Source organism: Macaca fascicularis, chromosome 3 (assembly GCF_037993035.2).
Source record: "Macaca fascicularis isolate 582-1 chromosome 3, T2T-MFA8v1.1".
Classification (NCBI taxonomy): Eukaryota; Metazoa; Chordata; class Mammalia; order Primates; family Cercopithecidae; genus Macaca; species Macaca fascicularis.
The window spans coordinates 178,102,435-178,126,589 of record NC_088377.1 but is presented as its reverse complement, the minus strand read 5'-3'; the positions used below and the strand labels follow the sequence as shown (position 1 = coordinate 178,126,589).

The 24,155-nt window shown below is 37.3% G+C and overlaps 1 long non-coding RNA gene across 2 annotated transcripts in view; it reads right to left on the bottom strand.

Moving 5' to 3' along the window:
• The window catches only part of LOC102141289 (uncharacterized), a 133,876-nt gene that overhangs the window by 25,051 nt on the left and 84,670 nt on the right, over positions 1-24,155 (bottom strand). The window contains exon 3 of one of the 2 annotated variants that reach the window (XR_001489724.3): positions 607-1,943. The exons of the other annotated variant lie outside the window; for it this stretch is intronic. This is a non-coding gene — a long non-coding RNA (uncharacterized lncRNA). Of the gene's footprint in view, positions 1-606; positions 1,944-24,155 lie in introns of those variants that run through there. 2 annotated transcript variants of the gene reach the window in all.

Here is a 24,155-nt window from a genome sequence, read left to right as displayed (position 1 = left end):
TAACAACAAAATCTTCTCTTTAGAGGCTCATAGATGACTGAGAGAGAACTACTAAGTATTACCATGGAAACATGAATTAAATACTATAAGTGATCAAAGAAAGAGACTAAGTGATCAAAGACAGAAACACTTTACATAGAGAATGCAGACCTGGCTCTTCAAAAGAAGTGTTATCCAAACTGGTGTTCAAGGATGAGTGGGAGATTCCTTGAAAAATAAAATGGTTCCACAGCAGCTATATGTATATATATGTATGGAGAGAGAGAGAGAATTACTTTTACAATAAATAGTGTTGGAATAACTTTTATTCACATGGGGAGAAACCATACACAAGAATACCCTACACCTAACACACTTAACTGTGATAGGTAAAACAATAAATACATGTCCTAGAATTTAGGAGAATACCTAAATGTAACATAAAATGTACCAACAATAAAGAAAATATTGATTAATTAGACTACTCTAAAATCAAGATATCTATTTATTAAGACATTGATTGAGAGTGAAAAGATAAAGAAATAACAAAGAGGCAAAGTAAATTGCCCAAGCCTATAAGCTAGAAGCAGAAATGGAAAAGTCTAAATAGGACCTCTGGAAGTCTGTCCTCCTCCCTGCTTTGCAGCAACAATAATAAATGCGCTATTATCTGGGAGAATTTGGTCTGCTCTGAAGACAAGCGTCACAGCACGGCTGAGCAGTGGGAGATGAGCCTGGTGTGACAGCAGGGACCAAAGAGTTCCATAAAGTTTTACTTAATTAAGTGAGGAGTCATGAAGACACTTTAAGGTATTGAGATATTGTATGGACAAAAAAACACAAATTGTTTTTTCTCTACTCTCACACCACAACAATCAGCACAGAAAAGTTCCATGATCAAATCTGTGGGGGATTTCTCCCCATCAACAAGCAAGCAACATGGTTTGGCTGTGTCCCCACCAAAATCTTAACTTGAATTGTGTCTCCCAGAATTCCCGTGTTGTGGGAGGGACCCAGGGGGAGGTAATTGAATCATGGGGGCCTGTCTTTCCCATGCTATTCTCATGGTAGTGAATAAGTCTCAGGAGATCTGATGGGTTTATCAGCAGTTTCCACTTTTGCCTCCTCATTTTCTCTTGTTGCCGCCATGTAAGAAGAAGAGCCTTTCACCTCTTGCCATGATTGTGAGGCCTCCCCAGCTAAGTGGAACTTTAAGTTCAATTAAACCTTTCTTTCCCCCAGTTTTGGGTATGTCTTTATCAGTTGCATGAAAACAAGCTAATATACAAGTAATCAGTTCTGCAGTGGACACCAGCTGTATGTCCTCCAATCAGATTCAACTCTGACACTATCTACCTGGAGATGGTATCAGATCCATCAGGTTGAGGGCTTAAGACTGCCCCTACTTCAGACATCATTTGCAAGTCCAAGCCTCTGGAACTTCTAACTGTTTGGCTTCAAGTTGGAGTTCCCAGGACCCCCTCTTTAGGCTCAATTAATTTGTTAGAGCAGCTCACAAAACTCAGGGAAACACTTATTTACATTTATGAATTTATGATAAAGAATATTTAAAGGATAGAAATAAACAGCCGTATGAAAACATATCCAAGGCGAGGTCTGGAAGGGTCCTGAGCACAGGAGCTTCTGTCTCTGTGGAGCTGGGTTGCACTACCCTTTTGGCACATGATGAGTTATTGTTCTCCTTCCTGCAAGCCTCCATGAATTCAGCTGTCCAGAAGCTCTTCACACCCTTTCTTCTTAAGCCTTCTCTGGAGATTGCATTTGATAGGCATGATTGATAATTGAGTAGAGATGTGACTGGACAAAAGGGGTATTATCTAATACTGATGGACTAAGTGAGGAAACCCAGCGAGGCCTGTCCTGATTTTTCTTGGCATCTCCGTGCAGTATTTCTTCTTCCCAGGCATCAGGCAGGACCCCTTCTGAAATGGGGGTCTTATGACCTAAAATCAGACAAGGTAAGTCAGAGAATTTCTTTATGGCTAGCTCCAAGACAGAAAAGTGGGGGAAAGCCTGCCTTGGGGAGAAAAAAAGAACAGGTGAGAGGAGGGTAGGAAAAGGTAAGAGAGAGAGAGACAGAGAGAGACTGTATTCTGAGGCCTAAAGTGTTCGAACACTATATTAAAAGAAAGTAACAAGCGCTATGGGAGTTACAAGCCAGGAACCATGAATGAAACTAATAGATAGATAGATAGATAGATAGATAGATAGATAGATAGATAGATAGATGATAGGTAGGTAGATAAACTTTTTATTTTAGGAAGATCACTCTAGCAACAGATTAAGTGGAAGGTAATGACACAAGATGAAAATCTACAGTAATAGTCCAGGCAAGAAACTATATCTCCTGAATTAAAGCAGTGAGGGTAGAGATTAAGAAGGGGACAGCCTAAAGAAGTGATTCTCAAAGTGTGGGCATCAGCATCACCTGGGAACCTGTTAGAAATACATATGCTCACTTTGTATTCTTAAAATCTATGAATCAGGAGCTCTGGACAGGGGACCAAGAAATCTGAATTTTATCAAGCCTTGAAGCCACTTCATTCATGAAAAAATTTAAGAACCACAGGCCTAGAGCATTAGTTCTTAACCCAGGGTGTACATCAGACTCACCCAGAAAGTTTTCATGATTCACTAGACCTCCACTCATCCATTCTAATTTAGTAGGTCTGGTGTAGTGCTCCTGCATGTGTATTTTTCAAAAACTCCCTGGGTAATATGTATGCATTTTCTGATTAAGAATAACTGGAACAGAAAATGGAATCTGATCTGGTTCTCTACTCCATGAATAAATGCATGCTCCCCTTGCACACAGGGTATTCCCTACTTTAGAGTACACTCCACACTCTGAAAGAACAATATGTTAATGTCCACACCTGAGACCGTCTCTAAGTAAGTCTTTACCTGGGATGTTCTTCCGTGTCTTTTTAGGCACACAAGAATGATCCAGCCCTCTTATCTACACCCCGTAAGATCTTTTGATGTTTGTATTCCATCCAGCAAGTAGAAATAGAAGAAATGGCACATCTACTAAACGTTTATCTCTGAAATGTATCAGCTGATGATTTCAGAGTGAGTGATTCAGTCCCTAATAATAACACTGCATTAGCTAGAGAATCCAATTTAATATGAATTTGTGGGAATATTCGAACGATTTTATACTTCTCAGTACTGAAATTTTAAAAGCAAACAAACCAGCAACAGAAAAGAGGAAGGCATGCGTTCAAAGCCCATCTCCAGAGTGGCCTCATTTCATACCTGTCTCCTTCCATCGCCAGATTCATCATTCACTACTCCCTTAGACCATTTGATTCTCTTCTTTTACTGCTGGGATTACACCATCCTCTATTCTTTAAACATGCCACTTAACTACTCAGGCAGGCATCCTCTGTGGTTGGTGAAAATTTTGGAAACATACGACTTCTGGGGCATAGTCTTCTCTCTCAGGATCTCTCCACAGGTTTTGGCATAAAGTTCAAACTCATTAATATGACTTATTATAGGGTAACCATGTAATTTATCATTCAGTTCAAGTGATGTGAAAATGAAAAAGGGTGTTAGTAGCAATTACAGTGGGATAATTGGGTAAACAGGGATAGCCATCATCCTCCATATGTGGCAGTTCAGGATCTCCCTTCTACTTATGTAGCCAGCACTTTATTAATGTCTGTTTTGTAACAAACTTGATACTTATGTTATTGCTAATCAGTACAAGTCTTTATTTTAAAGAGGAGGAAACACAAAGAAATTGAATTCTTTGCAGGACCTTTTACAGACAAGAAGAGGCAGAACTGAAAGTCAAATCCTGACCTGTTTGATTCCCATATCCAAACTTTTCCACAGGCGAGTGCTTTTCTTAACTAGTGACTTCATAAAACAGAACGAGGAGCAATTCAAATCTCCATGCATACCAAAACCTGTTTTTGAAGGTCCTGAAGAACAAACCACTTAAGTAACTAATCACATGATAGCTCAACAAAAATTTAGATCCAAGTATATAAAGTCAAAATTATATGTTCCTCTCTTCCCCTACTCTCAGCTAACTCAGCCCACTTCGCAGAGATAAGCAATGTTCGCAAAATCTGGTTGATGTTTGCAAAACCTTTAAAGATGGAGACATAAATGTGTTTCTCTTTTTTTCCACTTAACTTGGAATATATTATATGAATAACTTTCTTAACATTTGATTAAGAAATCCAACCAAGTTTTAAGCCAAAGATATACAGTGCTTTCCCATATAAATCTGCAGACAAACACAAAAACTGCATATTAATTCTTTAATTAAGGCTAAGGGACACTTAGTAATAAACTCATGAGAGTGGAAAGAACAAAATGTATCTCATGCTTAGTAAATTTTGCTCCTGTGGTTGGCAGGTTCAAAGAGTTCAAAAGATAATCATTGAAGACTGAGCCTGTTATGTAGAATTGGAGTCCACATCTTTGACTCCTAGCAGTGGGATACCATGAAGAACAACCTGGGTCACCATACTGTTACTCACCTCTCTGGGCCTCAGCTCTCAGTACAAAATCAAAGAGCTAGACCTCATGAGTCCCAGCCCTTCCTCACACTCCTTTCTTCTCTGCAGGAGGACAAAAAAAAAATCACTACCCTTTCTCATCTACCAACTGGTCCCTTTTCTCCAGGGCAGAACACACGAACCAACATCCAAGAGTGAAACTTGCTGCAGAATTACTGAACTGCCGAAGGAAATCATTGTTCCCCTCACCCATCTACAACTTGCTCCCACAGAGATTCACAATGAGAGGGAGAAGAGAAAAATAATTTTGATAATGTGCACATCTTTTCCATTCCCAAAGTTTTCTTCTTGTGAAGAGAGGTCAAAATAATACGATGCCTGGTTATTCTCCACCTGCTTGCTCATTAAGGAGGTCCTCATATTGTTGGTAAGTCTTGGAAGAATCAGTGGGTGTGTGTATTATTCTGCCTAAGCTGCTATAACAAAATGCCGAAGCCTGGGTGGCTTAAACAACCGACAATTATTTGCCACAATTCTGGTGACTGAAAGTCCAAGATCTAGGTACCAGAGGATTCAGTTCCTGATGAGGGCTCTCTTCCTGGCTTGCAGAAAGTCATCTTCTCCCTGTGTCCTCACATGGTGGAGAGCAAGAAGAAACAAGCTCTATGGTGTCTCTTCTTACAGGGAAACTAATTCTCCCATGAGGATGCCACCCTCATGACCTCATCTAAAACTAATTATCTCCCAAAAGGCCCATCTTCAAATCCCAAATATCACAATGGGAATGGAAGTTCCCACATAGGAATTTAAGGGAACACAGCCCAGTTCATAGCACTATGCTCAGCTCAACCCTTTTTCTGATCTTGGGAGTGAATATGCCCACCAAAATTATGAGTTTACTTTTGTTCTCGCATGTTGGAAGCCTCACTGGACTGATGGCGATAAAGTGCCTGATTCTTGGGTTTGGTATTAACAGTTCCATTTGGCTCACAACCTAAATCCAGGCCTTCCACCCCAGTCTTCACTGCAATAAAAGTGATATTCTGGGCATATCGTATTTTTTGTGGTCCTATTAATGACTACCACCAATTTCACCTTCAATACATACAGGACTGTGAATGTTATTAGCCACATAGTCCAATTGATCAAAGCATTTAGGTACTTTGAAGGTATACTTCCCTCCCTATCAGTGTGTGTGTGTGTGTGTGTGTGTGTGTGTGTGTGTGTGCTTATGTGTGCATATATGTATACTGGAAGGAGAATTGGTAGTAGTGGCTGGTATTCTACACACACCCCATAGCACTCTTGGGCAGCAATCCCACAGTGTGGCACAAGCCTGACTTTCCTATAACACATTCTCCACAACACATGCTTCTTTGGAAATGAGAGACTCTGCATGACTCACTAATAATCAAGGGTAAGGTTACTGGTAGAAAACCAAGTAAATAAATCATGTGTCCTTCAAAGAAAAGTGTACAGCCACCGGGTGGAATTCTAAAGGGTTAATTTTATCAGTAAAGAGCCATTTAATCCAAAGTCACAAAAAACCTAGACTCAATATGTTAAGAAACTAGAAAAGTTTTGTTGTTGTTGTTGTTGTTGTGTTTTGTTTGTTTGTTTTTTGCTATAACCGAGGCTGGAGTGCAGTGGCATGATCACGGCTAACTGCAGCGTCGACCTCTCGGGCTTAAGCCATCCTCCCACCTCACCCTCCCAAGTAGCTGGGACCACAGGCACATGCCATCATGCTTGGCTTTTTTTTTTTTTTTTTTTTGGATTTTTTTGTTTTTGAGAGATGGGTTTTCATCATGTTTCCCATTCTCCTGAATTCAAGCAGTCTGCCTGCCTTGGCCTCCCAAAATGCTGGGATTACAGGAGTGAGCCACTGTGCCCGGCCAAGAAAACAGTTTTATCTCAAACATGAGACAGAAAGTGCAGTTTTAGGGCCAATTTATTCAGTTGGTCATTTATATATCAATAACTCAGAACCTCTTTTGTCTAACATTGACACTGTGCCCGTTACTCAAGGAAGCTTTTTCTCTGTGGTCACTAGGTGATTATCACTGCTCCAAACATCTCATTTATGGAGACATGATGAGATCCAGTGGAAAAAGAAGGGAGCATCTCTTCCTCTGGGTCTTTTTTGAAGAACAAGAAATCCTTCCCCTAAAGTCCTTCAGCAGACTTCTTACATTTCAGGAGCCAGGACTGGGTCATATTTCCCTCCCTAAACCTATCTGTGAAAAAGGTAATGGTATTAGCGTGATTCACTTAGGCTGATAGGGTTTTATACCTGACTTATAATGGAAGATAAGGACTCAACCAGCAAGGGAGGGGAAAAAACCTGCTGGATTGGTAACCAGAAGTGCCTTTTCCACCTACCAGCAGAATTGATGGATAATACAAGAATATGCTCTTTGTTGTAGAATGCAGGCTCACTTTTCATATTCAACTAAAGTCTCCTCTTCCCTGATATGTGACTGAAGACTTTAAGGTGTAGAGAGGAAACAGTAAGTGTGATCTGGATGTTATCCACTGCATCAGTACTTTAGGATAGGAAAGCAGTGATCACATTTAATTAAATTATGTAAATCCTCTCCCAAATGACTAGTGCTCTTGTTACCTTTCATAAATAGATGAAATGAACAAATAAATTATAGGACTACTCAGATTATGTTCCTTGAGAACTGTCGCATGCTCCTTGCCACCGAAGGCTAAGGCACAGATAGAGACCATTGGCTTTAATGGAATTTCTGCCAGACAGTAGACTGACAAGCCTATATGGAGGTTTAAATTAGATGTACTTCTTCCGACATGAGAGAGCCACTTTGCTATTCTGACAACGCCTTTGCTGCAATTACTTATGTAGAATGTACACAATTATTCAAGGAATGTTAGCAGTGATGTTATTCATATTAGATTAGATAAGAACCATCTCAGAATGGTAAAATATATCCTATTTTCAGCTGTCAATTAAAGACTGTTGCATAAGAACTATGTTCTTGAAACTTTTAAAACATTTTAATTTCTATTGATCATATTAATTAATTTTAAGTTGTAATAAAAATAGTTGATATTCTTGCTCTTTTTTTAGTTATGGTGTTAAGGCCAGCTTGTGGATTGCCTAGACAAAGAAAGGAATATGAGTTTCCAGATAATGTTCATGCTACATGGAAGGTAGAGTAATATAGTATGAAAGCATGACATTTAATGATAGAAGAGTTGACTTTAACTTTCATCTCTGCCACTTAACTGTCTCTTAAGCAGGTCAATCAATTATTTTCAAACTGCTTACTCATCTATGAAATGAAGATAATATTATCTACTGTGTAGGATTATTATATAAAACACTCAGTGCAGGGCCTGACACATAGTAGGTACTTGGGGATAATAGATATGATTATTTATTAATGGATTGGAAATATACATGCTTGTTACATTGGACTAAGTGATCTAAACCTAGACATACAGGTAGTATTAACATTATTTTTATGGCCATGTAAAGAAAAATTTTCTAATGAGTAAGAATTTAGATCAGAGACCAAAAGGCAAAATTTTAAATCTCCTGTGATAGTTAACTTATATATTGATATAAAAGGTTAATTTATATATGTTCAGGCCACAGTGCCTAAGACATGTAGTCAAACATCATTAATTTTTTTGTAAGGACATTTTTGGATGAGATTAACACTTAATAGATGATCTTTGTATAAAGTAGTTTGCCCTCTATGATGCAGGTGGGCCTTCTCTAATCATCTGAATGTTTGAATAGAACAAAAGACGTACCTCTCCTGAGAGAAAGGAAACGCTGCCATCGACTGCTTTCAGACTTGAGCTGCAGCACTGGCTCTTCCTTGAGTCCCCAGCCTAAAAGTCTTTGGACTTGAACTGCAGCTTTGACTGTTTGATGGGTCTCCAGTCTACTGGCCCACTCTGCAGATTTTTGGACTTACCAGCCTTCCTAATCTCATGGATAACTTTCTTAAAATAAATCTCTATTTATATACACATGATATTGGTGCTATTTTTCTGGAAAATCCTGACTAACACACCTTCTCAAGTCACAGAAGTATGTCATTTGTTACACCATGAGAGCAGTTGGCAGATGTGATATCAGCATCACACCCCTTCATAGTAATAGGTGCTGCTGCCACCTGGGATGCAGGTGCACCACTTGCCACTGGGTAAAGGGAAAAGCAAACTCTGTGTATCTTCCTGAAGAACCACAGTCATAATCTGTAATTTATGACTGTAGTAATTATGATTATTAATGTGAATCGCATTCTCTGAAGAAAGACAAATTGGTTTAGCAATGACAGAGGTTGAGTAATTTCCCCAGAATCTTGTATCTCCATTCAGGGATTTATTCTTCCTTTCTTGTCAAAATGCATCATCTAATCTAATCTTTCTAGGTTCTCCATTGCCTCCTGAATCAATCTCTCTCTCTCCCTCTCTCTCTCTCTCTCTCTCTCTCTCTGTCTCTCTCTCTCTCTCTCTCTCTCTCTGTCTCTCCTTCTGTGTTTGTGTGTGTTGGGGGGTGTTCTATTTTATTGGCAGATGTTGTCGCCTGATTTAAATTGTTTTCATAAGAAAGAGATCAACTTGTTAGAGGCTGGGACCTACAATTCCTAAAGTAAAATTGTGCCTACATTTTGGCTAATTTGTGGGAATATATCACTTTTGAAAGTGGTTATGGCAGGTGAGGAAAAAGTTTATGAAGTCAAATTAAATTACTTTATTGAAAAGAATAACAAAAGAGAGGAATTTGTTTTTACTTCTTACTTAAGAAGGAGACTGAGGAACTTACAGTTTATCTAGTCCTGGGAGTTTATCTTTTAAACCCAGCCTATGTCCAGAAAAAAAGTACTCATAGAAATACTCATAGTAAAACTGTATATCCTATCCCGGAATGATGGTAATGAACACAATTTAGATAAAACAAATGTATTGCACTACTGAGACATTGCCACTTAGCTGTACCTTTAAATGGGAAACCATACTGGGAAATGTAAACTCTGTGTATTAACCAGGTCACTGCTGTCCTATAACCTTAGAATTTATCTCTGAGTCTACTACAAGCTAAACTCTCAGAAAAACAGTATGCCATATTATTTGGAAATAGACTACTTGTGTTCCATTTTACCTGAAAATGTGGAAATAGATACTTCATGTGAGACTTCAAAACTTCACTTTGATGCTAAATGCCTACCTCAAAAAGAAAGATCTAAATTGACAATTTAATGTCACACCTAGAGGAAGTAGAAAAACAAGAACAAACTAACTCCAAAGCCAGCAGAAAAAGAAATAACCAAAATTCCAGCAGAACTGAACTAAATTGAGACACAAAAATCCATATAAAGAATCAATAAAAACCAAAGTTGGTTTTTTGAAAAAAGTAAACAAGATCAATAGACTGCTAAATTAACAAAGAAAAAGAGAAGATCCAGAAAAGCGAAGTCAGAAATGACAAAGGTGACATTACAACCAATCCCACAGAAATACAATAGATCCTCAGAGACTATTATGAGCACCTCTACACACACAAACTAGAAAATCTAGAAGAAATGGATAAATTCTTAGAAACATGAACCTCCCCTGCAGATTGATTCAGGAAGAAATTAAAGACCTGAATAGACCTGTATTTAGTTCCAAAATTGAATCAGTAATAGAACATCTACAACCAAAAAAAGCCCCAGGCCAGATGGAGTCACAGACAAATTCTACTAGATGTGCAAAGAAGATATGCTAACAATTCTGCTGAAACTATATTCAAAAAAAAATCAAGGAGAAAGGACTCCTCTCTAACTCATTTTACAAAGCCAGCATCACCCTCATACCAAGACCTGAGGAGATAAAATGAAAAAAGAAAACTACAGGCCAATATCCCTGATGAACACAGATGTAAAAATCCTCAACAAAATACTAGGAAACTGAATCCAGCAGCACATCAAAGAGTTAATTCACCATAATCCAGTAGGCTTCATTCCTGTGATGCAAGGTTGGTTCAACATATGCAAATCAATAAATGTGATTCACCACATAAACAGAATTAAAAGCAATTTAAAAACAAAAACCATACGATCATCTCAGTAGACACAGAAAATGTGATTCACCACATATACAGAACTAAAAACAAAAACTGTATGATTATCTCAATAGACATGCAAAAAGTCTTTGATAAAATCCAACATGTCTTCATGATAAAAATCTCATCAAATTAGGCATCAAAGGAACATATGTTAAAATAATAAGAGTCATTAATGTCAAACCCTCAGCCAACATCATACAGAATAGGCAAAAGCTGGAAGTGTTTCCCTTGAAAACTAGAACAAGACAAGAATGCCCAATCTCACCATTCCCATCCAGCATAGTACTGGAAACCCTAGCCAGAGAAATCAGACAAGACAAGAAATAAAAAGCATCCAAATACGAAAAAAGAAGTCAACTACCATTTTTTGCTGACAATGTAATTCTAATACCCAGAAAACCCTAAAGACTCCACCAAAAGGCTCTTGGAACTGATACATGACTTCAGTAGTCTCAGGATACAAAATTAATATACAAAAACCAGCAGCATTTCTATACACCATTCTATACAGCATTTCTATACACCATTCTATACAGCATTTCTACACATTTCTATACATTCAAGCAGACAGCCAAATCAAGAATGCAATCTCATTTACAATAGCCACACAAAAAAATATCTGGGAATACATCGAACCAAGGAAGTGAAAGATCTCCACAAGGAGAACTATAAAACACTGATTTAAAAAAAAAAATAGATGACATAAATAAATGGAAAAATATTCCATGCTCATGGATTGGAAGAATTAATATTGTTAAAATTTTGGCCACACTCCCCAAAGCAATCTACAGATTTAATGCTATTCCCATCAAACTACTGTCATTTTTTCACATAATTAGGAAAAAACTATTCAAAAATTAATATGGAACCAAAAAAGAGCCCAAACAGCCAAAGCAATCCTAAGCAAAAAGAAAAAAGCTGGAGGCATAAAATTATCTGACTACAAACTACACTATGCTACACTCTACACTATACTATACTATACTATACTATACTATACTATACTATACTATACTATACTATACTATACTATACTATACTATACTATACTAAAGCTACAGTAACCAAAACAGCATGATACTGGTTAAATTTAAAAAAAAGAAGCAGAGATACAGTCTGGGAAACTCACTTGCAGAGAATAGAGAGCTCAGAAATAAAGCTGCATACCTACAGCCATCTGATTTTTGACAAAGTAAAAAAAAGATAAGCAATAAAGAAAGGCCTCTCGATTTAATAAATGGTGCTGGGACATCTGCCTATCTATATGCAGAAGAATGAAACTGGATCCCTATCTTCTACCACATACAAAAATTAACTCAAGATGGAGTAAAGATTTAAATGTAAGACCTCCAACTATTAATTTAAGAATCCTAGAAGAAAACCTAGGAAATAACTTTCTGGACATAGACCCTGGTAAAGAATTTATGACTAAGTCCTCAAAAGCAATTGCAACAAAAACAAAAATTGACAAGTGAGGCTTAATTAAATTAAAGAGGTTCTGCACTTCCAAAGAAACCATCAACAAAATAAACAAATAACCTGCGGAATGGGTGAAAATATTTGCAAACTGCATCCAACAAATACCTAATATCCAGAATCTATAAGAAACTTAACAAGCAAAAACAACCCCATTAAAAAGTAGACACATGCACACGTATGTTCATTGTGGCACTATTCACAATAGTGAAGACCTGAAATCAACCCAAATGCCCATCAATGATAAACCAGATAAAGAAAATGTGGTACATGTACACCATAGCATATTATGCAGCCATAAAAAAAAGAATGAGATCATGCCATCTGCAGGGACAGGGATGGAGCTGGAGGCTATTATCCTTAGCAAACTAACACAGGAACAGAAAACCAAATACCGCATGTTCTTACTTATAAGTGGCAGCTAAATGATGAGAACATGGACACAGAAGGGAACAACACACAGTGGGGCCTTTCAGAAGGAGGAGGGTGGGAGGAGGGAGAGGAGCAAGAAAAATAACCAAAGGACACTAGGCTTAATACCTGCGTGATGAAATGATCTTTACAACAAACCTACATGACACAAGTTTACCTATGTAACAAATGTGAACTTGTACCTCTGAACTTAAAAGTTTGTTTTAAGTGGGCAAAAGGCATGAACAGAAACTTCTCAAAAGAAGACATGTAAGCAGCCAATAAACATATGAAAAAATACTCAACGTCACTAATCATTGGAGAAATGCAAATCAAAACTACAATGAGATACTATCATATACCAGTCAGAATGATTACTATGAAAAAGTTAAAAAGTAACAGATGCTGGCGTGGCCGTGGAGAAAAGGGAATGCTTATACACTCTTGATAGAAATATAAATAAGCTCGGCCACTGTGGAAAGCAGTGTGAAAATTTCTCAAACAACTTAGAACTATAGACCTAGCAATTCCATTGCTGGATACATATCCAAAAGAAAATAAATTGTTCTACTAAAAAGATACATGCGGTTTTACATTCATCAAAGCACTAGTCACAATAGAAAAGACGTGGAATCAACCTAGGTGCCCATGTATGGCGGACTGGATAAAGAAAATGTGATTTATATCTTTATCCAGTCCGCCATACATGGGCACCTAGGTTGATTGATATATATATATCACAGAATACTATGTAGCCATAAAATGTGATATATATATATCACAGAATACTATGTAGCCACAAAAAAGAACAAAATCACGGCCTTTGCAGCAACATGGATGACCCTTGAGGCCATTATCCTGTGAGTTAATGCAAAAATAGAAAACCAAATACCGCACACACGTTCCCACTTCCAAAAGAGAGATAAACATTCCAAGTACTCATGGACATAAAAATGGCAAAAATAGACAGTGGGGACTATGAGTTCAGGGAGAGTAAGATGCATCAAGGGTTGAAAAACTAACTGTTGGGTATTACACTCACTACCTCACTGTGTCATGCATGACAGAATCATTTGTATCCCAAACCTCCGCATCACACAATATGCCCACGTAACAACCCTGACAGGTACCCCCAAATCTAAAATAACAGTTGAAACTATTTTTAAAAATTTGCTTTGTGAAGTACCTGCAGACAAAACTTATTCAAGTTGTGCATTTGGGGGGAAATATATTTATGAATATCTGATATGTGTCAGATATTTAGACATAAGCATTGAAAGTTGAAAAGAGTGTGAATGTTTCTATCCCCAAGTTTTGAGAAAAAGAAAAAAACGAGTGGTGGCAGAATTCCAACAATAGCCTGTCTTCTGGTTATTCAATCAAACACTGTCTAGGAGGATTTAGAGATTTTTTCAGATGTAATTGAGGTTATAGATCGTAAAAGAGGGAGAGCAGCCTGTATTATCCAGGTGAGCGCAATCTAATCACTTGACTCCTTACAGCAGAGAACTTCCTCCAACTGGAGTCAGAGAAGAGATGTGGTAGAAAACAAAAATGAGTCAGAGAGGCTAAAGGGAAATGCAGTCGGCCTCTAAAAGCTGAGAATCGGCCGGGCGGCTCGCGCCTGTAATCCCAGCAGTTTAGGAGGCCGAGGCGGGTGGATCACGAGGTGAGGAGATCGAGACCATCCTGGCTAACACAGTGAAACCCTATCTCTACTAAAAATACAAAAAATTAGCCGGGCGTGGTGGCGGACGTCTGTAGTCCCAGCTACTCCGGAGGCTGAGGCGGAGCTTGCAGGGAGCCGAGATCGCGCCACTGCACTCCAGCCTGGGCGATAGAGCAAGACTCCGTCTCAAAAAAAAAAAAAAAAAAAAAAAAAATTGCTGAGAATGACCCCCAGCCATCTTCCAGCAAGACAAGTGGGACTTAAGTCCTATAACCACATAGTAGTAAATTCTGCCAACAGCCTGAATCAGTCTGGAAACAGATTGTCTCCCAAAGCCTCCTGGCAAAAACCCAGGCTGGCCAGACCTTGATTTTGACCTTGGGGAACATAGAGCAGAGCTCTACTGAGCCACCAGATTCCTGACGTACAGCAGTGTGAGGTAATAAATCTGTGTGGTTTTAGGCTGCTAAATTTGTGATAATTTGTGATAGCAGCAATATAACATGAATCCAGTACTTTTAAAAAATTCCTTATCTTCTTCTGCTTCCTCTATTCCCACCCCATCTACAGCAGCACAAGCAGTTTTCAGTGGATCCACAAGAAAGAAAAAAATGCTTTGTAGATGCATCCTACAAATTTAAAGTAGCCAAGAACAAATTCTTCAAATTAGTATTTTTCCTTAAAATCTAATTGATAGGAGAAATGAGAATACTTATGTCAAGAAGGTGAGGCTCCAAATTTTCATTCTGCCATTTATTATTTTATATGATTTGGGACATATCTTTAGCCCCTTATTACATGGTTTCCACATGAGTAAATGAAAAATATATACTTGCATTACAGTGTCATAGAAAAAAATTAAAAATTTTTTTGAAGTGTCCCCTATGAAATATTTTAAAATAATTTTAAGATAGAAAAGATAAGACTTTATTACCTAAATTCATTTTGTTATTAAAAGCAACCGGTATTTATTATAAAACAAATATTTAAAAAACAGTTAAGACAAATATTTTTTTAAGAAGGGGAAAGAAACAAAAAGCGTAACGACATCCTAGACTAATTTAGGTGTATATACCCTTGCAGACATTCAATTTGTGCACATCGTAATCAACATGTTCATATATAATGTGGCAGGAGAACTTAATGACATTTTCTTCTTTACTTTCACCACTATAAAGATATCAGAAAGAATAAAAATTGGTTCAATTTTCCTTTTCCAGGGAAATAGAAATTGAGTCTCACAGACTCAGTTTGCCGTACCTGGAGCTTCTCTTCCCTCCCTTCCCTGTGAAAAGGGAAACTTCCCTTGACTGTGAAGGGGAAGTTCATTTAGATCCCTTTTGATGGGGAACCCCTAGGCAGTAGATGATTAGGCAGAGGAGAATGGCTGCAGTGACCTCTCAGAAGGCCTAAATTCAACCCAACAAAAGTTGATGGCCAAGACAAACCCCAAGGCAATAAGATCAGGCTATGTGCCACTTAAATATACATTGTAGTGAAATTTTAAAAGAGTGGTATTAAAAAATGCATAGATATAAGATTTTTTTGGATGTAAGAATATCCAAAATATGTAGGAAAAACATTTTATTTGTATAATAGTTTTACCAAAATTCTATAACCTGCTTTCTTCACTTGATATCTTCACTTTTTTTTACATCATTAAACCTAGAGCTACAAAATAAATTTAAGAGCTGCATAATATTATTTCAGACAGATGCTCCATAATGTTCTATTAGTAATATATTTTTGGACATATTGGCTAAATCCCAATTTTCATTATTATAGACAATTTTGCTGTCACGTTCCCTTATCTTTACTATAATGAAAGAATAATTCAAGCAACATGTGCTTTACAAGAATCAAAGCCAGGAAGCTGAGAATCACAATTGATGAAGTTCAAATCTAGGACACTAATTTGCAACCACTGAAGAAAGGAAAGTTCCTTTACAAAGCCTCCTCAGGCATATGGTCAATATCTCACTCTTTGTTATTTAATTTTTGGTGCCTTATGGTTTGGTTTTCTCAAAGAGAGGTGGCCTCTTGATAGCAAGGCAACAAATGCATTGCTTTTCATATTCTCAGGCTTTCTTCAATGTCCAGCAAAGAGTTAATGCATATAATTTATAGAACGATTTCCACAATTATACTTGTTTTGTTGGCTAAACACATATGAAGGTGAAAGGAGATTTAACAAAATACTGACTAGACATACCTTTTAAAGCATATTATGACTTGGCTTCTCCAAAGAACAGAAAACTGCGATGGTTCCGTGCTCTTTCTGACATCCAAAATTTGATTTAGGAGCATGTGTTTAGGTGATTGCAGTTTATCAAGCAGCTGGACTAAGAATACATGTTCTAGAACCAACTAAGACAGTTTACTAGGGTCTGCATGTTTGGGTTTTTGCAATTCTTCTTAACGATTCAATAAATTCATGTAATATAATTTGATAGGCTAAACGTTTTGTATTTATTTACTATCAGTTACCCAGAGGTTGAATGTGTTTAAATATATAAAATTAGGTCTCCAAGCAGAAACTTCAAATACATTTAAATAAGTCTAAACATTGAGCAAATATTGTGAGGGGAGAATCTCACGTATTGAATCTGGGCAAAAATGTCTTGATAAGCCACCAGGTCAAATCAATGAAGTACTTCATTCAAATTGTCCCATGGTCAGATGTGTTTTATTCTCCACTGGCTTGTGTGCTTTCTAATCCAAGTGGCTTGTTAGTGAGGAAACCTCAGAGGGATAGTTGGTGTGTCCTATAGCCTGGCTTCTGTCCTCCCTTTCCCTATACTCTGTGGGCAAGCAGCCACAGTGAGTTCCCAGTATTGAAGACTTGTTACTCCTTAGCAGCCAGGAATAAACCTTTAGCGTAGGGTCTAACCTCAACATTATGGAAAGACATGGGATGCTAAAATGTCTTATAAGCTCCATTTAACTAGGAGTAGGCCGAAGTATCCAGGAAAAAAACAAATGTCTTAAAAGCCTAGTCTTGCAAAAACACAGCCTTTTAAAATCATGGCTCCCCAGCAAAACTCTTTACCAAACTTTGCCTGTTTTTCATTCTCTTAACAGGAGCTCAAATGTCCATTTTCAACCATTCTTTATAGATGTAGAACAGGGGAAAAATCATGATGCTCTCCCTCCCATCCTCAATACATTACAGGTGCACTTTCTATTTTCAAACTGAAGATAACTTTTAAAGGGAGAAAGCACCATAAAAAGAAAGCAATCCAAAATCATGTATACTGCAGGGGATGGGTGTTTAACAATTTAAATTCAGTTCTTCTTTCTGGGACACGGAATAGAGAAAGGATCACTGTTCCCTACCCCCAACACACAATCACACACACACATGAAAACACACACACACACACACATTTTTTAAATCTCAAAAATATAAAAACCCCAGAGAATGAAATGAAACTCCTCCTGAGGACATGTCCACAAGTCACTGTGCAGTCACCAGTAGCTCAGAATTCCCTAAATGTGATCTTTCTGATTTGGCTGTCTCTCAAAGAGGCAAATCCAATGAACATTTGATGGTAACTGTAATTATGTAGAAACCTAAAAACTCAGTCATCATTTTAACTGGCTTATCAGGATTAGTGGAGGGAGAGGAAGAAAATATTGCATGTATGACTGGAATGTCATTGTCTTGTGCTCATTTTACTTTGACCTCTTATTTAATTGCTTTTCACATGTGTATACCTGAATATGACTGGAAACTCAGGACATTTTGTTAAAATATTCTCTTCTGGTTCTAAGTTGAATCCTATAGGGTGGTTAATTTATAATCCTATGAATCTGCGTATTGAATAATTGTGTGATAAATAAATAACAAAAAAAAATCTGATCTATTTGATTTTCTGGTCTGTTTCAGCATAAATAAAAAGAACATGGAAAAAAATTAGTTGACTCTAAACAGAATCTTGGCCTCCTAGAGGAGGAAAGGGCAAAACAGTCGGTGGCCAGAATTAATTTGATGTTAATAAATAACACATATAATGAACTTGAATTCCTATTTTACTTAGAGTAGTTCCAGTTCCATATTAACTCTCAAAAATGAGGTATCTTCTAAGCCTTCAGAAAAAAAAAAGATTTATTATGTGCTAGATTCTGTTTTATAAATCCTTCAGTGCAAGTGTTACTGTGCATGACAAATGGAAAGACACTATCATTCTTTATATTATCTTCTTTGGAAATGAAATCTCTGAGTCAAAAAAAATAAGAGACCTGCCCTTGAGAGTAGAGTCTAAAACATAGTCTTTGGAATCAGTGGAATGCATCACAAAATCTGTGCTGTTCTGATGTAGTTATATATCCAGAACTGCTTCTTCAGGAAGCCAAGGCAGTATTAGGGATGACAATCCTGGTGTGTTGAAAGAATTCGTAATGGAATCATTTTGCCCTAGAGATCATTGGGCAAGAGGAAAGCTCTAATTTCAAATGAATAAACTACAAAATGATTTAACTTATGCTCAGACCATAACTAACACCATCATTCAGAAACCAACAATACACTCTACCATGCCCTGAATTAAATGATTTGTAGTGTAGATTTAACCACTCAACACAAATTCATTAACAGTTTTGCAAATGCTACATTTCCATTTCACCCAAAGAAGGTAATCCACTTAAGAAATGTTAATGGTAAAGACAAATGTATTTCATTTCTGCTATTCAATAATATTGGTTCAGAATGTAAGATATAGTTCAAAGATATTTGTTGTCAGTCATACAATCCAAGTTCTGGTGTCAATGTAGCATTTTTATTTATATACCTGATTTTCTAGCTCACGGACTAGAGGTCGGGTTGGTTATTCCACAGTGGGTGGGTATATGCAAACCTACCCCTAAAGGCCTTGCCTGAGAGGTGAAAGAAAGAGGCTGACAAATTTATTTTTGCAGGAACAGAAACCATTTCTCAGGTGACCAGGAGACACTGGATCCTTGAACCTGCCTTCCAGAAAGTGTCCTTTATATAGCAAACTTTTGGGGTAAAACATGTGCAGCTGGGCATGCCTCTGACTTTCTTGCAAAACTTGTGGCTACTGGGGAGGTGAGATAAGTATCTTTCTGAGGGGTTATCTATGCTACAGGCATTGTTTCTTAACCTGACTGCAGAATGCCTTGGGATGCAGAGGTCAAGCATTAGTCATTTTGGCAGGTTTGATTGAAGATGACGTTACTCTTGTAATACAACAGGCTATTTTTCTACATCGGTGAGTGAAAATAAAAATCTTTTTGCAGTTTTAAATGTAGACATGAGATTTACCTACCCTACTTCCCAATTCAGGAATCATAGCTATATATAAAACTACCAGAGTGCTTAAGCATATCAGATATTGTGTTATTTCCATGAATTACCACATCTGTGAATTTTCACAGAATTCTCTGAAGTAGGCATTAGCATCTGCATTTTGTAAATGAGAAAACTTGGATGTAAAAAATAACAAGTAATTTAAAATAACAAGGAGTTACCACTAACCCTAGTAGAATGGCTAAAATTCAGAACACTGACAACGCGAAATGCTGGTGAAAATGTGGAGCAGCAGGAACTCTCATTCGTTGCTGGTGGGAATGCGAAATGGTACAGCCACTTTGGAAAACAGTGTGGCACTTTCTTACAAAACTTACCATACTTTTATCACACAAACCAGCAATTTTAGTCCTTGGTTTTTACCCAAAGGAAAAATTATGCCCACACAAAAACCTGCACACAGAGTTTTATGGCAGTTTTATTCATAATTGCCAAAATTTAGAAGCAATGAAGAGGTCCTTCAGTAGGTAGATAAACTGTGGTACATCTGGAAAATGAAACATTATTCAGTGTTAAAAATAAATAAGCCGTCAGCAGTATTTTGTAATTTTTCCTTGTAGAGGTCTTTCACCTTCTTGGTTAGGGATATTCCTAGTTTTTAAAATTTGTTTGTTTGGTTTTTGCAGCTATAGTAAAAGGGGTTGAGCTCTTGATTTGATTCTCAGTTTGGTTGCTGCTGGTGTATAGCAGAACTACTGATTTGTGTACATTAATTTTGTATTCTAAAACTTTGCTGAATTCATTTATCAGTTCTAGGAGCTTTTTTGAGGAGTATTTAGGGCTTTCTAGGCATACAATCATATCATCACCAAACAGCAATAGTTGACATCCTATTTACCAACTTGAATGAGCTTTGTCTCTTGTCTGCTTGCTCTAGCCACGATGTCCAGTCCTATGTTGAAAATAAGTGGTGAGAGTGGATATCCTCGTCTTGTTCCAGTTCTCAATGGGGAATGCTTTCAACTTTTCTCTGTTCAATATTATGTTGGTTGTGCATTTGTCGTAGATGGCTTTTATTACATTAAGGTACGTCTCTTCTATGCGAATTTTGCGAGGGTTTTAATCATTAAAAATATGCTGGATTTTGTCAAATACTTTTTCTGCATCTATTGAGATCATGTGATTTTTATTTTTAGTTCAGCTTATCTGGTGTGTCACATTTATTGAGTTGCATATGTTAAACCATCCCTGCATCCCTGGTATGAAACCCACTTGATCATGATGGATTATCTTTTTGATATGCTGTTGGATTCAGTTAGCTAATATTTTGTTATGAATTTTTGCATCTATATCCATCAGGGATATTGGTCTGTACTTTTCTTTTCTTGTTATGTCTTTCCCTGATTTTGGTATGAGGGTGATACTGGCTTCATAGATTGATTTAGGGAAAATTGCCTCTTTCTCTATCTTGTGCAATAGTGTAAATAGGATTGGTACCAATTATTCTTTGAATGTCTGATAGAATTCAGCTGTGAACCCATCTTGTTCTGAACTTTTTTTTTTCTTTTTGAGACAGTATCACTCTGTCGCCCAGGTAGAATTGCAGTGGCACAATCTCAGCTCACTGCAATGCCCATCTCCTGGGTTCAAGCAATTCTCCTGCCTCCGCCTCCCGAGTAGCTGGGATTACAGGTGCACACCACCGCATCTAGCTAATCTTTGCATGTTTTAGTAGACACAGGGTCTCACCATGTTGGCCAGGCTGGTCTCAAACTCCTGACCTCAGGTGATCCACCCGCCTCAGCCTCCCAAACTGTTGGGATTACAGGCATGAGCCACCATGCCTGGCCTCTGAATGTTGTTGTTGTTGTTGTTGTTGACAATTTTTGTATTACCATTTCAGTCTTGTGGCTTGTTATTGGTCTGTTCAAAATTTGTGTTTCTTCCTGCTTAATCTAGAAGGGTTGTGTATTTCCAGGAATTTATCTATCTCCTCTAGGTTTTCTAGTTTATGCATGTAAAGGTGTTCATAGTAACCTTGCACAAATAAATAGAAACACATCCCATGCTTATGAATGGGTAGAATCAATACTGTGAAAATGACAAACTGCCAAAAGCAATCTACAAATTCAATGCAATTCCCATCAAAATACCACCATCATTCTTCACTAAACTAGAACAAAACAATCCTAAAATTCATACGGAACCAAAAAAGGGACCACATAACAAAGCAAAAAGAACAAATCTGGAGACATAACATTACCTGATCTCAAATTATACTATAAGGACATAGTCACCAGAACAGCATGGTACTAGTATCAAGATAGGCACATAGACCAATGAAACAGAATAGAGAACCCAGAAATAAAGTTACAGTCAACTGATAATCAACAAAGCAAACAAAACCATAAGTTGCAAAAGGACACCCTATTCAACAAGTGGTGCTGGGACAATTGGCAAGTCATGTGTAGAAAAATGAAACTGGATCCTCATCTCTCACCTTATATAGTAATCAACTCAAGATGGATCAAATACTTTAAGACGTGAAACTATACAAATTCTAGAAGATAACTTTGGAAAAACTCTTCTAGACGTTGGCTTAGACAAAGGCTTCATGACCAAGAACCCAAAAGCAAATGCAACAAAAATAAAGATAAAATATGGGACTGGATTAAACTAAAAAGCTTCTGCAAGAAAAAGAAACAATCAGCAGAGTAAACAGACAACCCACAGAGTGAGAGAAAATCTTTGCAATCTATACATGCAACAAAGGACTAATACCCAGAATCTACAAGGAATTCAAACTAATCAGAAAAAAAAATCCCATCAAAAAGTGGACTATGAACATGAATAGACAATTCTCAAAAGAAAATATACAAATGGCCAAGAAACATGAAAAAATGCCCATCACCAATGATCAGGGAAATGCAAATCAAACCCACAATGTGATATCACCTTAGTCCTGCAAGAATGACCATAATCAAAAAATCAAAAAAAAAGAAAAAATGTTGGTGGGGATGTGGTAAAAACGGAACACTTTTAAACTGCTGGTGGGAATGTAAACTAGTACAGCAATTTTGGTAAACAGTGTGGAGATTCCTTAAAGAACTAAAAATGGAACTACCATTTGATCCAGCAATCCCACTACAGGGTATCTACCCAGAGGAAAAGAAGTCATTATACAAAAAAGATACTTGCATACACATGTTTATATTATAGCAGAACAATTAGCAATTGTAAAAATATGGAACCAGTCCAAATGGCCATCAATCAATGAGTAGATAAAGGACTTGTGAGATAGATAGATAGATAGATAGATAGATAGATAGATAGACATAGATATAGATATAGATATGGATATGTATACACATATACCATGGAATACTACTCAGCTATAGAAGGAATGAAATAATGGAATTTGCAGCAACCTGGATGGAACTGGAGACCATTATTCCAAGTGAAGTAACTCAGGAATTGAAAACCAAACATCATATGTTCTCATTCATAAGTGGGAACTAAGGTGTGAGGATACAAAGGCATAAGAATGATACAATGGACTTTGGGGACTCAGGGGAAATGATGGGAGAAGGGTGAGGGATAAAAGACTACACACTGGGTACAGTGTACATTGCCCAGGTGATGGGTGCACAAAAATCTCAGAAATCACGGCTAGAAAACTTATTCATGTAACCAAACACAAACTGTTCCCCAAAAAACTATTGAAATTAAAAATAAATTTTTTTAAAAAAGGAAGAAAGAAGCTGTTGAACCATGACAAGACATGGAGGAAACTTAAATGCATATTACTAAGTAAAAGAAGACAATCTGAAAAGGCTACACACTGTGTGAATCCAACTATATGACATTATGAAAAAGGCAAAAATACAGAGACAGTGAAAAATCAATGATTGCCAGGAGATAGGGAAGAGGGAGGGATAAATGGGTGGAGTACAGAGGACTTTTAGGATAGTCAAAGGATTCTGTATGACACTATGATGGTGTAATGGTAGATACGTATCATTATATATTTATCCAAACTCATAGAATGTACACTATGAAGGGTGAACCTAATGCCAACAATGGACTTTGGGTGACAATGATGTGTGGGTTCATCTGTTGTAATAAATAGACTGCTTTGATGGGAAATGTTGATAATTGGAGAGGCTATTGATGTGTGCAGTGAGGGAGTATTTGGGAAATCTCTGTGCCTTCCTCTCAATTTTGCTGTCAACCTAAAACTGCTCTTAAAATTTTTAATTTACAAAAGAATAAAAAAGAAGTAAGTCATTCAAGTAAGTGGCAAACTCGTAAGTGGTAGCCTCATTTTTTTCTGACTTAGAAGTCATCTTACTTTATTTTCAACATTTTTTATAAAGTGGTGTTATTTTAACTTTTTTCCTTGGTTTAAGCAAGTTTTTGAGAACCTAATAAACTATGAGTAAATTCTTAAAGAGCCCAAGTTACAGAAAGAACAGAGCAGAATCAACCCCAAAACACCAAATGTATTATAATTTTCAAGCACCAACAATAAATTTTTGAAAGGTTGAATATGTTTAAGTAAATGAAATAGGCTATCAAAAGTGTACACCATGGAATACTATGCAGCCATCAAAAGGAATGAGACCATGTCCTTTGCAGGGCCATGAATGGAGCTGCACTCCAATATCCTCAGCAAACTAATACAGAAATAGAAAACCAAACACCACATGTTCTCATTTATATGTGGGAACTGAACAATGAGAACACATGGACACGGGGAAGGGA